We start from the raw sequence: 16663 nt of genomic DNA, 5'->3' as shown, positions 1-16663 counted from the left end.
ATAAAGTAAACTCATTTTATACCGACGGTCTCTTGGCCCTGATTGTATTGCAGATATTGAGGGTGTGTGTTTTTGCGCACGCTGTGAGTGCTTGTTTATGTTGGAATGTCAGATGCAAATTACTCKGATTTAAAAACTGACTGCAGCTGTAGGGGTTGAGACCTGTTTGGTCCAATATAACACCTAGATATGTCACAGCTTGAACATGCCAAGAAAGTGGCTAGAATCTCATCCCAGTATGGATGAATATGGGTGAAGACGGACTATTTTGGAATACATCTGCATAGTAAATTAAACCTGAGTGGATTATAATATGAGAAGCCAGTAGTAAGCTGTGTGTCTATGTGTGGCCACTGGGGGTTGGGTAAGAGCAGCTGTCACCCCCCCACACACACACATCAATATCTCTTATTCTTATCTGTATTTCTTGAAACTGCACTGTTGGTTAGGGGTTCATAAGTAAGCATTTCACTGTAAGGTGAAATACCTGTTGTATTCAGCACATGTGACTAATAAAAMTTGATTTTGATTTGATTTGAAACCTTGATTAAGTATGTATAATGGTACTGCTCATATCCATGTCAATTATGGATTTGCACTTCAGCAAAAACGTAATATCTATAAATTATAACTAACATGGACACTAAGATAATAATATTGTAAAAAGGAAGAACATATTTCACTGTTTGTATACAGCAGTCGAGCTGTCCCGGAGTACACAGCTTTCATGTAATTGTCAAAGGAAATGTGTTGCAAAAGTATTAGTAGTACTGTAGTTATAACAAAACCTCTTGGAGAAATGGATGATGATTACTTCAGGGTCAGTCTTTTTATGCTTCTACATATAAACATGCCTGTCTGTAAGACCTCCAGTTTAAATATTTACTGGTAGTTAGAAAAGCTAACTACTTTTCCAAGAAGGCTTGTGTCTCTCCTCTCTCTCCTTCGCTCTAATTTTTGTCCACATTCCACCAACTTCTCTCCCAAGCTATAAATATCTGCCTGTGTCAGATTGGACCGGAGCGAGGGAAAATTTAGTGGCTGTACAGAAAGAGAGAAAAAGATGGGGGAAGTAAGGATAGATAGATTGGGGGAGCGAGCTGTGGGGGGTGATTTTAAATGAAACCAGGAGCGTTGTGTGACCTGTGAGTGGGGGCACAGGGGGGAGGGGGAGTGTGTGTGTGAATCTATGCAAGTTGTTGTTCCGCCTGCGATTTGGACGGATTTGGAATTTGGGCCGCAGACCAGGAATTTGCATCCTGGGGGGTCAGGGAGGGGGGGTCAGTGGGAGGGTGGAGGATGGCAGTGCAGGGGGCCAGAGGGGGGGTAGGAATGGGCTGTCCCTCTTTCCTCTCTGCCTCTTTCCTTCTCTCTCTTTCTCGCCCTCCCCTGCATGCATTCAGCTGCTCCAGCTGTCGATCTGCCCACTCACTCTCTCAGGGCCATAGAGGCAGGAGCAGGACAGATAGAGGGACCACTTCAGCTCTCAACACTCACACCACACCAGGGACCACAACCGCCAGGGGACTAGAACAGCACTACACGGACTCAAACCAGGGACCTGAAGATAACAGGAAGAAGACGAATTCACACAAAGGAAGAAGACTTGCCTGTGAGTTCACCATGTTTCACATTGACTTTGTGTGTGTGRGGGTTTGAAAGAGAGAGAGGGAGCGGGTGTGTCTACGAGAGCCTTTGTGATTGAGAGAGAGAGATTAACCAAGTGCGTGAGTGTATTACGTCACAAAGAAAAACGTGCCTCTTACCCTCTGCTCCTGGAGGGGGTGGACACGTCACAGCTACACCATTGCTCTCCACTCAACCTCCACGGCTACAGTTGGATCCTTACAAGAGCTGAGGTGGCAAGGCCCTGTGTGTACGTGAGTGTGAGGGAGAGAGAGAGAGAGAGAGAGAGAGAGAGAGAGAGGGAGAGGAAGGGACAGAGAGCATGTGTAAGAGAGTAGTTGTATTTGTAAATGGAAATGTATTGCAAAACTCTTGTACAGATCCAACTACTATTTCACAACTATGTAATGTCACAATCGCAAAGTCTACTAATATCTCCTGCGAACTTGATTCATGAAAAAGCCTGCCAGACATGGTCAGCTTGGATGAAACCCTAAGTACAGGATTTGTTTGCTGGAAAGACTCGTTTTAGTGTGAGGAGGAGCAGACAGGCCTACGTTACCATATGGCCACACCAAGGGACAACCACAAACTAGAGAGACAGGTGCCACCCAATGGCATTAAACACTCTGTACACACCCTCCCTCCCATACACACACACATTACATCACAGGACAGGACACGGCCTTCTTATTCCCTTACAGACCACTTCTGTGCAGAGCAGGGCGCCATTTTATCACTGTGTTTATGTACTCTTAATTACTAACATTTGACAGAAAGAATTCTACATTCATAGGCCAAAATTAGTAGTAAGGCTGGTCTGACTAGAGTGATTCAGGAGAGAGCACAGAGGCACGGCGAGGAGGGTCAACTATTAAAATACCAAACTCCCCCCTCTGACCCACCGTGTGTCGATCATCTCCTGCCCTCAGCACACGTCATCTCGTCTAGTTACTACAGCGTATCATCAGTATTCACATCCCTTGGATTTTTCAACATTTTGTTGTGTGACAAAGTGGGATTGAAATGGATTTAGTTGTGATTTTTTTTCATCTACACAAAATACTCCATAATGTCAAAGTGAAAAGAAAACTCTACAAATGTTAAAAAATGAATAACTAAAATGTAGTTGTTGAATAAGTATTCAGTAAAATTTGGCGTAACAAATCACATAAGTTACAAGTAAGTTACTCACTCTGTGTGCAATAGGGGTTGACATTATTTTTTATTATGACTGCCCCTTCCTCTGCCCCCATACATACAACATCTGTAAGGTACCTCAGTCAAGTATTGAATTTCGAGCACAGATTCAAGTACAAAGACCAGGGAGCTTTTTGAAAGCATCATTAAGAAGGGCAGTGATTGGTAGATGGGTAACAATAACAAATCAGACYTTGAATATGTCTTAAAGCATGATGTGGTTAATAATTATGCTGTGATTATGTATTAAACCACCCAGACACAACAAAGATACAGTCGTCCTTCTGAACTGAGCTGCKYRACAGGAATGAAACTGCTCAGGGATGTCACCATGAGGCCATTGGGGATTTTAAAACAGCTACACACAGTTCAATGGCTGTGAAGGGAGAAAACTGAGGCTGGATGAACAACATTGTAGTGACTCCACAATAATGACTTAAATGACAGAGTGAAAAGAAGAATACAAATATAGAGAATAAAAATGTTCCAAAACATGAATCCTGTATGGAACAAGGCACTAAAGTAATACTGCAACAAAAAAAACACGGCAAAGGAATACACTTTTTGGCCTAAATGCTAAGCCTTATGTTTAGGGCAAATCCAGCACAACACATCACTGAGTAACTGCCTCCTTATTTTCAAACATGTTGGTGGCTGCATCATGGTATGGGTATGCTTTACATCGGCAAAGACTGGGGAGTTTTTCACGATGAGAAGAAACAGGATGGAGCTCAGCACAGGCAAAATCCTAGAGGAAAACCTGCTTCAGTATGCTTTCCARCAGACACTGGAAGATGAATTCACCATTCAGCAGGACAATAACCTAAAACACAAGGCCAAATCTACACTAAAATTGCTTACCAAGAAGACAATGAATGTTCCTGAGTGGCCAAGTTTTGACTTAAATCTTAAATCTTGCTTACCAAGAAGACAATGAATGTTCCTGAGTGGCKCAGTTTTGACTTAAATCTGCATGAAAATCTATGGCAAGACATGAAAATTGCTGTCTAGCCACGATCCCCAACATCTTGACAAATTTTGAAAACATTAATGGGCAAATGGGCAGCACCCACTCGTAGCACGCGCTCCAGCAGCACGCGCTCCTTTGGTCACCCCCAAAGCCAATTCATCCTTTGGCCGCCTTTCCTTCCAATTCTCTGCTGCCAATGACTGGAACGAACTGCAAAAATCACTGAAGCTGGAGACTCATATCTCCCTCACTAGCTTTAAGCACCAGCTGTCAGAGCAGCTCACAGATCACTGCACCTGTACATAGCCAATCTGTAAACAGCCCATCCAACTACCTCATCCCCATACTGTATTTATTTATTTATCTTGCTCCTTTGCACCCGAGTATCTCTACTTGCACATTCATCTTCTGCACATCTACCATTCCCGTGTTTAATTGCTATATTGTAATTACTTCGCCACCATGGCCTATTTATTGCCTTACCTCCCTTATCTTACCTCATTTGCACACTGTGTATGTAGACTTTTTTTTCTACTGTATGTTTGTTTATTCCATGTGTAACTCTGTGTTGTTGTATATATCAAACTGCAATGCTTTATCTTGGCCAGGTCGCAGTTGCAAATGAGAACTTGTTCTCAACTAGCCTACCTGGTTAAATAAAGGTGAAATATATATTTTTTGCACAATCCCGGTGTGCAAAGCTCTTAGAGACTTACCTAAGAAGACTTACAGCTGTAATCACAACCAAAGGTGTTTCTAACCTGTATTGACAGGTATAGACTTTTTCTTTCACTTTGACATTACAGAGTATTTTGTGTAGACCAATGTGAAAAAATCCAAGAGGGGTAAACACATGATACCCACTGTATCACTTTGGCCCAGCCAGCTCTCCATGCCTGGCTCCCACTAGCTTCCCTCTCCATCAGACTACAGCCCTMTGCCCATTGGGGAACTGTTATGTATGATGGTTTTTCTGTAGTTCTACTGTCCGGCAATATGAGAGAAATCTCACACCACAGGAGTTTACTGGTATAACATATAAGAGGTTCTGGCCCGCAAGGTGGCAGGTTCAGTGCAGCGAGGGGAGCAGAGCACAGCTTGAGCCCACCGGGCCACCGTGCTAGAGAGAGAGCAGCTCCATGCACAACGGAGCAGAACGGATCAAAGCCGGCTATATATACACATCACAAGACCCGACCATCTCTGGTTGGGTCTCCCACCGGTGTGTGCGTGTGTAGATGCGTGCGTATGGTCTATGTGTGTTTGTGTATGTTGCTCTGTGTGTGTGGTCTCGCTGTGTGTTCTGTCTAGTCCCCATTAAGTCATTTCTTTATGACCCTGCTGTTATTTTGCTTGGTCATTCTGCCGACGGTGTGGATTCGAGGAGAGGGGTGCCCCCTGTTGCAGGAGTTAAGATACTACTGATGCTAGCACAGGAGGTTGGTGGCACCTTAATTGGGGAGGACGGGCTCGTGGTAATGGTTGGAACGGAATATGGTTTCCATGTGTTTGATGCCATTCCATTTGCTCRGTTCCAGCCATTATTATGAGCTGTCCTCCCCTCAGCAGCCTCCACAGGATGCCAGTAATATAAGGAATGCACCTGGACCAAGTAAAGACAGCATCTGTATCAACATCCACTGTCCTCCAAGAGTTGCAGAATTTCCTCTTCAATCCAAGTAAATACAGGGCCATATAATTACTGTATTTCTGTGAACAATGTGTACTGCTGTACATGGTAGACAATGCTACACTGGTAAATGTCAAGTGTAGCATTGTTCACCGACACCTGTTGTAACCAGAATCACAACCAATGGAAAGACCAGTGGTTGGTGTGTGGAGGACTGTCAGAGTGATGGACCATCCTCCCACTCAGAGACCAGAGGCTGTAGGGTTGGCAGCAGCTGTCCTACATGAACCATGGGGGGGCTTTCCCAAAACCTGATACTCTGAGAAARACCGTGATGGCAGGGTATCCCTACTGGGAACTGCAGCCCACATCCTTGCCACGGYCATTCCAGAGGTCCAACCACCACTTGGTGCTCACTGGTCAGCGGCGGCGACGCAGCACCTACCCACGTCTGCCTGCTGCTCACAGGTCTGGGTGACTGAGTTACTGGACTCTCAACTGGCGGACAGTTTGTTTTTTGGTGGTTTTAGGTCAGATTTATCCCCCGCTATAAGAGAACCACAGTGCCAAAGCGGATTTTGACATGTCCTCATATTGTGGCTGTATAAGTGTTCAGGGGTACAGTGTGTGTCCAGGGGCGCAGTGTGTGTCCAGCGGTACAGTGGTGTCCCAGGGGTTAAACAGTTGGTGTCAGGGTACAGTGTGTGGGTTCCAGGGCACAGTTGTGTGGTCCAGGGGTACAGTGTGTTCCCAGGGGCGCAGTGTGGTGTCCGAGGTGTGCAAGTGTGTGTTCAGGGGTGCAGTGTGTGCCAGGGTCAGTGTGTGTCCAGGGCACAGTGTGTACCAGGGCGCAGTGTGTGTCCGGCGGTGCAGGTGTGTGTCCAGGGGTACAGTGTATCCAGGGGTACAGTGTGTGTCCAGGGTACAGTGTGTGTCCACCGTAGTGTGTGTCCAGGGGTACAGTGTGTGCCAGGGGCGCAGTGTGTCCAGCGGTACAGTGTATGTCCAGCGGTACAGTGTTGTGTCCAGGGGTACAGTGTGTGTCCAGGGGTGCAGTGTGTGTATACTCCTGCATACGATGCAGACCTATTGAAGATGACATGATGCAAGGTCCACTAAAATACTCACTTTTGGAAGTGTTTGAAGATTGTGAAATTGTGACAGGTGCACTGACTGTGTATAGTTTCCTGGAACTCAGTGGAACATTGTTTTGGTGCTTGAGAAGGAAGTTAGGCTACATTTGAGTGTGATGTAGACAGTTAGCATGTTTTGTGGGTACACACGTTGCTCTGTGGCTTCTTGCTTGGCCTCTCTGAGGTTAGTGTGGTGTGGGTGTGTGTGTGTGTGTGGTGTGTGTGTGTGTGTGTGTGTGTGTGTGTGTGTGTGTGTGTGTGTGGCGGTGCCGCGTGTGTGTGGCGCATGGGGCGCGACAAGTGGTTGAGTATTACAGCATACAAAAGTCTCACCAATGTGTTGTGCGTGTAAGGAAAGCAATGAATATAACTTTCCTCTTCATAATTATTGCCTGGAGCAAATTCTAACTGACGGTTTTGCACGAACAACGGTTACTCAGAGATGTTATTGCTTCTCTTGGGGTTTTTTGTCTGAGGGAGCTGGAATAGAGGATTTATTTGTCTAGGTACAGGGTCCACTTTAACAGTTGTTGTCTCTCCAAGAACTTAAACGGAGGATGTGTTCTCACCAAAAAGCAGCCTCTCCAACACCACATGCAGTACTTCGAAGAATACACACAAAGCCATGAGATGAAGCAGTGCCAGACTCAGAGACAGACATAATAGGATTCCGCGGTACTAGACAGCGACGGTGATTTAGAGAGCAGAAATGTGTTCAGGCTTGCGGCGTCTGGGAAACGGAAGTAATGTCTTGAAATTGATAGCATACCCTGAGATGTAGGCGCTGTGTTAATGGCTCACTCTGGTATACTGTAGTTTGTTGTGTGAGCGTTTGTGTGTGCAGTTACAGTGGCCTGTCTGGGGAAACAGAGGCTGTCTATGGAGAGCTGACATGAAAGGATTTCCACACTGTTGACTTTATTATTTCAGCTGATGGATGGAACGCTCGTTATGTTGACCTTTCACCAGCAGGGGGAGACGGGCTTCCTCTCCGTCATACTGGCGGGATTCAGGGAAACGTTCGATTAGCAATAATGACCGACGTCTGAGCCATAAGGGAGTTGCGTGTGACTTCTGTTCTGAGCCTGGTTTCAGAACAGTGTTTAGATCAACACACAGCCGAAGTGTTATGTTTTTTAAATTAAGTGGATGAATTGAAAGCTGTTCCAACCTAGGTTGTTAATTACTCTCTCTCTTCTCAACCCAGGTTAATGAGTCTCCTAAGTAACTCTCTCTCTTCTCAACCCAGGTTAATGAGTCTCCTAAGTAACTCTCTCTCTTCTCAACCAGGTTAATGAGTCTCCTAAGTAACTCTCTCTCTCGGCCGTCCTCTCTGCAGATACCGCTGAGCTGCTCTGAGCACCACAACAAGCCGGCAGCTTCTCTCGTCCTGACCTGAGGCACCGCTACCTGTGTGCCGCCGCTGTGCCAGGGTGTGTCTGTGTGTGTTTACGTGTGTGATCCGGTCCTATCTGCCAGTCAGTCCGTGAGCATGCAGGGCGTGTGTGCGGCGATCCTGTGTGTGTCTGTGTTCCTCCGCAGTGCTATTTACAGCCACCTACAGAAAGTGACACCTACACGGTAAGGATGGGTATTCCAGCACTCCTTTCCTCCCTCCCTCCTCCCCTTCTATCTTGTCTTCCCCGCCCACCATAACCAGACTGAAAATTGACCCCTTTTGTACTGCAGCTGCTTCTCTCTTTCCTGTTGACCTCCGCTGTACTCTGGAGTCCACTGTATCTTTCCCCCTCTGGCCATGACTAGTTACCCTCCTGTTAGAGTGACACAGCCATTATTTAAATGTACCTAATAGCTACAATGAAAGGTCATTTGAATTGTTTCAGGCAGTTGACTCTCTCGCTCTCTGTCTCCTGCCATCTGTAGGAATGCACAGATGGGTATCAATGGGATCCTCAGACTCAGCACTGCAAAGGTAATGGCTCTCGATTATCCTCATGTCCCCATCTCCTCTCTTCCCTCCATCAGTTGTAAGCAACGAGTGAGAGCATTACAACTTGAAACCAGTCCTGTCTTTCAGTCCTTTTCCTTCTCCCTCTCCCCCGACAGACATAAACGAGTGTGAGACCATTCCTGAGGCCTGTAAGGGGGAGATGAAGTGCTTCAACCARTACGGGGGCTACCTGTGCCTCCCCCGTTCTGCCTCAGTCATCCCAGCCCCAGACCCCCCCAGCCAGCCTGGGACCAACCTGGAGAGCACCGCCAGAGAGCCCTTCAACCCCTGTCCTCTGGGCTATGAGCCCCAGGGAGACAGCTGTGTGGGTGAGAGAGTAGGGAGGGAGGGAGGGGGGGTGGACAGGTGGCTGCAGGGGACTGGATAAGGTGTGCGTGCCTTGTTTGTGATTGAGCAATAAGCATGTAGTCTGGATGAGTGCAGACTAGTGTGGGACAGGTGGTTGTATCAAGTGTGTGTTGGGGGGGTTTGTGGAGTTTGTGTGGGTGTGTGAGTATTTGTCTGGGGGGTGGATAGCTGGTACTGGAATGTGGAGATTTCACATGAGGWCAGCTGKTCTTAGTTTTATAGGACGGAGAGTGTTGAGAGCAGTGGTGTAAAGTACTTAAGTCAAAATACTTTGAAGTACCACTTAAGTACTTTTTTGGGGTATCTGTACTTTACTTTATTATTTATATTTTTGGCAACTTTTACTTTTACTTCACTACATTCCTAAAGACAATAATGTACTTTTTACTCCATACATTTTCCCTGACACCCGAAAGTACTTGTTACATTTTGACAGGAAAATGGTCCAATTCACACACTTATCAAGAGAACATCCCTGGGCATCCCTACTGCCTCTGATCTGGCGGACTCACTAAACACAAATGCTTCGTTTGTAAAMGATGTCTTGTAGTGTGCCCCTGGCTATACATCAATAAAAAAACATTAAAGAAAATTGTGCTGTTTGGTTTGCTTAATATAAGGAATTTGAAATGATTTATACTTTTACTTTTGATACTTAAGTACATTTTAGCAATTCCATTTACTTTTGATACTTAAGTATATTTAAAACCAAATACTTTTAGACTTTTACTCAAGTAGTATTTTACTGGGTGACTTCACTTTTACTTGAGTCCTTTTCTATTAAGGTATCTTTACCTTTACTCAAGTYTGACAATTGAGTACTTTTTCCACCACTGGTTGAGAGAACTGCTTGTCCTGTTGTTCTTGGAGTCGGGGTGATAGGGGTTGTTGATGGGAAATGCATGAGACAGGAATAATGATTGAACAATATGGTYCAGCTTTTGGTGCCTCAACCGTATTAACATCCATATGACTAAATACATTGTGTTGTTTTACCATATCTCACACACAGATGTGAATGAGTGTGAGAGAGATGAACACGACTGCCAGCCCAGCCAGCAGTGCATCAACACGCCGGGAGCCTTTACCTGCCAGTGTCCTGAGGGTTACCGTAAGGTTGGCACCGAGTGCATCGGTAAGACAGCCAATAGGACTCCCTCTAACCAGCCTAACCACTGGCCTGAGAGACAACCAATAGGACACCCACTAACCAGCCTAACCACTGGCCTGAGAGACAACCAATAGGACGCCCACTAACCAGCCTAACCACTGGCCTGAGTCACACCAACTCGCTGTTTGCGGTCTCACCTCATTGTTGTGGTTAAGCTTAGCCATTGTAGCATGTTATTTGACCTCTATTTAACCAGGAAAGTAATTTAATTTATTCACAATTAATATCTTAATATGTTTTGTCACATACACCGTATAGGTCAACTTCTCCTTAGTCATTGTAGCATGTTATTTGACCTCTATTTAACCAGGAAAGCCACTTGAGTCAAAGTCTCCTTCACCATAACGACCTGGTTGGTCAACTCAATCTCCACCTTCTCTCTGGAACTGTTTCTGAATGCTCTCCTTCCATCTGGGTTGTCAGACATTGACGAGTGCAGATACAGGTACTGTCAGCATCGCTGTGTCAACGTCCCCGGCTCCTTCTCCTGTCAGTGTGAACCAGGCTTCCCGCTGCGGCAACAACCGCTCCTGTTTGGTAAGGCGTGTCAGAGTATACCAGCACATCTCTCAATACAGAGGGAGTCCTCAGGCTATCCAGACTTGATGTTAGAAATATATTGACTGATATACTGATAGACTTCTCCCTCTTCCTCCTCCTTCCAGATTGTGAAGAGTGTACATGGGCGCCCTGTCAGCAGCCGTGTTATAACGACCTACGGTACCTTACCTCTGTCGCTGGACCAGGGCTACCGAAAGCCCCTGGGCCTGAAACGGCTTTGCTTGCAATGGTGAGAGGATACGTCTGCCTGTCTGTCTCGTCTGTCTGTCGTCTGTCTCTATAATGTCAATTAAAGTAGCAGTGCTTTGATCTGAAAAGAAAAAGCTGCTCTTTCTTTCTTGCATTATTAAAAGCTGCCCTTCTGTTTCTTGGTTAAAACAGCTGGCTATGATCGTAAACGTTGTTTCCCCTCCCTCTCCTCCATCGTTCTGCAGACATAGACGAGTTGCAGCTACTCTAGTTACCTGTGTCAGTTCCAGTGTGTCAATGAGCCCGGAAGTTCTCCTGTCAGTGCCCAGAAGGCTACCAGCTGCTGGGCACTCGACTATGCCAGGGTAAGCAACCTTCTACATCTGTTCTCATTCTCAATGTTTTTTCTGAACACCTTTTCCCATCCTTCACCTCACTGTCAGCTAACTGTGCCTGTGTGTTCTTTCGTTGTCCTCTGTTGTTAGTGGACGATAAAGTATTCTAATTGATTCGATTAATTTCAATTCTCTCTTTCTCCGGCCCTCAATCGATCCCTCTCCTCCCCAGATATAAATGAGTGTGAGACCGGAGAGCACCCATGTACTGAAGGACAGAGTGTTGAATATCCACGGTCGGCTCAGTGTGTGAACACCAACCGTTGCCAAGACGCCTTACGTCCAAGTATCTGACAAGTGAGTGAACATTTATTAAAACATGGGTACACACACACACACAACCTTTTCCATTATCAAACTATGCCGTGGGCACAAAATCTCAACATATCATCAACTTCTGTATGGAGCATAGCTCACATTATTTCGAAGATGCGCAATTGCTTTTCCATATTTCTGTCCAATTCTGTGATCTTTTCAGTTGAACATGTTCCAGGGCAATTAGAATGCTGTTAGAAGATTGAAACCAGTCTTACATTGATAACAGGTTGTGGACCAGTAGTTTCATTTCCCCCAGCATTTTTTTGGCTGTATGAAAAACTGCTTCAGAAAATCTCTTGGGGAAATGGCCCACTGTTCAAATACAGTTGAATGTAATCCATCTTGTTTGAGGATAGTTCAACCATGCTCCTTCATATTGCATATACCCCTCTAGTGGTTGAGTTATCAACTACTTCTTTTTAATAGTAGAAAGAGGGAAGGGAAGCGCTACTAAGGTACACTATAGTATATTTGGTAGATAGAAGGTGCTCTTTGGTTAAAAGGGGTAAATTGGTCATCAAAAAGAAGAGGACCAAGCACTCCTTCATATAATTAATTAAAATGCCTTTATTAGTATGGCATGTTCAATAGAAACAAAGTTGTTTAAAAATAGACGCTTTCGGCTTGCATGGCCTTCATACTCCCTGACGAAGGCCTGTACTCCCTGACGAAGGCCATGCAGCCGAAACGCGGCGGTTTAAAACAACTTTGTTTCTATTGAACATGCCATACCTAATAAATGGGATTTAAATTAATTAAATATGAAGAGTGCCTTGGTCCTCCTTTCTTTTTGATACTCTTTTTAATATTTTATCTTGACATGCAGGCTTGGTCTCAGATAGACTAGACGTAACATAGTAAACAAAAATATGGGACACTCAAATTAGTATGATTATGTTATGTTTGGTATGGTTACATTAAGATAGAAGGTTACCTCAGGCAAAAACGAAAGGACTGCGAATGTCTAGCAACCCAAAGGTTGTGTGTTTGAATCTCATCAAGGACAACTTCAGCATTTATGCTAATTTATCAACTTTGCAACTACTTAACTACTTTTTTAGCTACTTGAAACTACTTAGCAATGTTAGCTTACACCCTAACCTTAACCCCTAAACCTAACCCCTAGTCTAACGTTAGCCACAACTAATTGTAATTCAATAACATATCATAACTAATTGTAATTCGTAACAGTATCATATGAAATGAATGATGGACATCCACAATTAAATAACTAACATACCAAACGTAACATATACTAATTTGAGCGTCCCGCATTTTAGTTTACTATGTTACATCTACCCATGGGTCCAGGTTGCAGACTAAGCATGATAATATCACAGGACGTAACTATATTTAAGTATTTAGTATCAATATCAATATTATGTTTTAATATAAATATAAACAGAATCAAAAGTACCACATCAAGTCATCTAGTTTCATGAGGTCAAATTTTCAGGAAATTATGATTTATGCAACATGACTGCCACTATGGCACAACTCACATATCTCTCCAGAGGACTAAAACCTGCTATTTTTCCTCTAGTCGCTGTGTTTGTCCTGTGACCAAGCCAGCCTGTCGAGACCTACCCTTCTCTATCGTCCAGCGCTACATGAGCATCACGTCGGAGCGCTCTGTCCCGTCAGACATCTTCCAGATACAGGCCACCAGCGTCTACCCCGGAGCCTACAACACCTTCCGTATCCGCTCTGGAGACCACGACGGAGACTTCTACATCAGAGTGAGCACAGCCATAGTGTAACAGCCCCTGTACAGCACTAGCCTGGGTCATCCTCCCATCCACCTTGTCAATATATGACGATAGACTTGTGAATTTATGATGACAGAGGAGGTCTAGCATATTATATTGCATTGAGTTTTGAGACATTGCATCATAACAGGACTTAGTAAGACACGTTTGCTTGACTTTTAGACTAGGAGAGTACGACGGACCCTGACTAACCTTACTATCATCTCTGTGTCTCTCTCAGCAAATCAACAACATCAGCGCCATGCTGGTTTTAGCCCGGGCCGTGACGGGGCCCCAGGAGTACACACTGGATCTGGAGATGGTGTCAGTCAACCCCCTCCTGAGCTACCAGACCAGCTCGGCTCTGCGACTTTCAATCTACGTAGGGCCTTATGCATTCTAGAGGGAGGACAGAGAGTCAGAGACAGAGAGGGGGAAAAACACAGTACAGATACAAGAGAGGAGAAACAGGACACACAGAACAATCTAGAATTGAAAGGGGTCATAAACAGAACAGTCAGATTCTGTAACATGATGTCAGACGTTTGTTAGCTTCTCCTATTTCATGACCTGCAAAGGAAACAKACAACTCAAATCACAACCCTCTGGGAAAGCTGAGATAGAGTGAGGTAAAGAGACATTTCCAAAGATGAATACTTTATCAATAACGTGTGACTGATAAACATCAATACTACGAAGTGAATTTTCCCCCAGCCCACACACCGTCCATTTTTGTTCCCTGCTTCTTAGCTGAAGTCTCCTGAAGTATATTTTTCAACTGCTCCACGCTGCTCATTTGTTATGGTCCTTTGAGCCGAATAGGGACAATTACCGTAGTAACCTTTAGTACAAACCCCTGTCATGTTTCAGAAACACCCTGCAATTGAAGATAAAGAACAACACATTATTTAATCATTCTCATCCCGTCTCTGTCATTCTCTTGCTTTGAGCAGGCCCATTCTCACGCCTGTGTTTTCATGCTACTCTCATTCCACAGCTTTTCAATCCTTATCGTCCATGGACACGACTCAATAACCACTCAGATCCAACCTCCTCATCCACCCTGTCGCTCCTGCATCCATCTCTCGCCTAAATCATAGCTAGTATTAGTGCTGAAGCTCTCACTCACTCATTCACTCACTCATCATTTGTAGTTTTGTCACATTAATGATTTTGTTGTAATTTTTGTCCAGGAAGCTGATACAAAATAAAACGATATACATTTTAATCACGTGTTAACATTGCCTTTTGTTCATATTGTTTAACCATGTCACCCTCTTTCTTAATATAGTCCCATTTCTCTCCTACTTCTTCAACTCCTGTTTTTCCTTTTCCTCCATACAGTATTTCCTCATTTCCCAGTGTGGTATGGTCATAGCTAGCTGACCTTTCTGAATGGAAATACCCACACACCCCCCCAGGTCCAATATGCTCCAGTGCCAGTGGCGCTCTGTGTCTTTCCACAGCTGCAGAACAGATGCCTGGGCTTCTTGTGTGACAACCACTGAGAGAATGGAAAAATCACTTGAACAAAGAGAGAGGGCAGAAGGTATCGCTAGATATATCAGCACTTAAGACTCATTAGCCTTAATATGTGAGGCATAACAAGACAACCAGTGGCATACTGATCTAACACAGGCACTGTGTTCTCCCTCTCCCCTGGATGACTAAAGCCATATTCCTTGCGTAGTGATTCTTCTACAGTCCCACAAAAAAACAGGGGAAAGCCCTAATTTCATCGTGTATCTCATCCGCTGCTGCTAGCTCCGCCCAGGCAGCCTCCTCTCCTTACAACACACAAACACTGCACACGCACACACAGCAGGCTGTCTCTTATACACATCTAGATGTGTATAAGAGACAGCTGCACACGCACACACACACACACACACACACACACCTTCAATCTATCCTCACTCAAGGGTGATGACTCATACGCCGCGCAGTCTTACGCAATCAGCCCAGAGTGGAGTCTGTAGCCAGTACAGCCACAAGGTGGCATTGTGACACACAGATCTTTCTCCCAGGCCGAGACAGGAATAGCATCAACCTGAGGTGATGGAATCTGCTGGGGTTTTTTCTTCCTGACTACTGAACCTGCCTTCCCTCTCCCGGTCAATGAACTCATAGACTTGAGAGATGCAGAGGCACTATGGATACACAAACTAACACGTACAACAAATAATAACCACAGCTAGTGTGTAACATGCAGCGCCTGAAGACATACAGGCCATTCAGAAAGTATTCACACCCCTTGACTTTTTCCACATTTTGTCGTGTTACAGCCTGAATATAAAATTGATTCAATTGAGTTTTTGTGTCACTGATCTACACATAATATCCCATAATGTCAAAGTGGAATTGTGTTTTTAGACATTTTTACAAATTAATGAAAAAMTAAAAGAGGAAACGTRGAGTCAAAAAATATTCAACCTCTTTGTTATGGCATGGAGTAGAAACGTGTTTAACAAATCACATTATAAGTTGCATGGACTCACTCTGTGTGCAATAATAGTGGTTAACATGATTTTTGAATGACTTCCCCCATCTCTGTACCCCACACATACAATTATCTGTACGGTCCCTCAGTCGACTAGTGAATTTCAAGCACAGACTCAACCACAAAGTCCAGCGAGGTTTTCTAATATCTCACAAAGAAGGGCACAGATTGGCAAAAATTAAAAATCTGACACTGAATATCCCTTTGAGCATGGTGAAGTTATTAATTAGGGTTTGGATGGTGTATCAATACACCCAGTCACTACAAAGACAGGTGTCCTTCCTAACTAATTTGCCTAAGAGGAAAGAAACCCCTCAGGGATTTCACCATAAGGCCAATGGTGCACAGTTACAGAGTTGAATGGTTGTAATAAGAGAAAACTGAGGATGGCTCAAAAGAAATAAGCCTTTAGCGAATACATAATTTTCCTAAACATGCATCATGTTTGCAACAAGGAATTAAAGTAATACTGTAAAAAAATGTGGCAAAGGAATTTACTTTTTGTCCTGAATACAAAGTGTTATGTTTGGGCAAAATCCAACACATCACTGGGTACCACTGTCCATATTTTCAAGCATGGTGGTGGCTGCATCATGTCATGTGTATGTTTGTCATCAGCAAGGACTGGGGAGTTTTTCAGGATAAAAATAAATGGAATATAGCTAAGCACAGGCAAAATCCTAGAGGAAAACCTTGTTCAGTCTGCTTTCCAACAGACGCTGGGAGACAAATTCACCCTTCAGCAGGACAATAACCCTAAAAGGCCAAATATACACTGGAGATTCATACCAAGATGGCATTGAATGTTCCTGAATGACCTAGTTACAGTTTTGACTTAAATCTGTTTGAAAATCTATGGCAAGACATGAAAACTGCTGTTTAACAATGATCAACAACCAACT

General features: G+C 44.4%; 1 pseudogene; it reads left to right on the top strand.

The window, feature by feature from the left end:
* Positions 1 to 7981: 7981 nt before the first annotated feature.
* Positions 7982 to 13706, top strand: LOC111967459 (EGF-containing fibulin-like extracellular matrix protein 2; annotated as a pseudogene).
* Positions 13707 to 16663: the final 2957 nt, after the last annotated feature.

The sequence above is a fragment of the Salvelinus sp. IW2-2015 genome, linkage group LG8 (genome assembly GCF_002910315.2).
Source record: "Salvelinus sp. IW2-2015 linkage group LG8, ASM291031v2, whole genome shotgun sequence".
Taxonomy (NCBI): Eukaryota; Metazoa; Chordata; class Actinopteri; order Salmoniformes; family Salmonidae; genus Salvelinus; species Salvelinus sp. IW2-2015.
The sequence above is the reverse complement of the archived record's forward strand: the minus strand, read 5'-3'. Positions and strand labels throughout refer to the sequence as shown.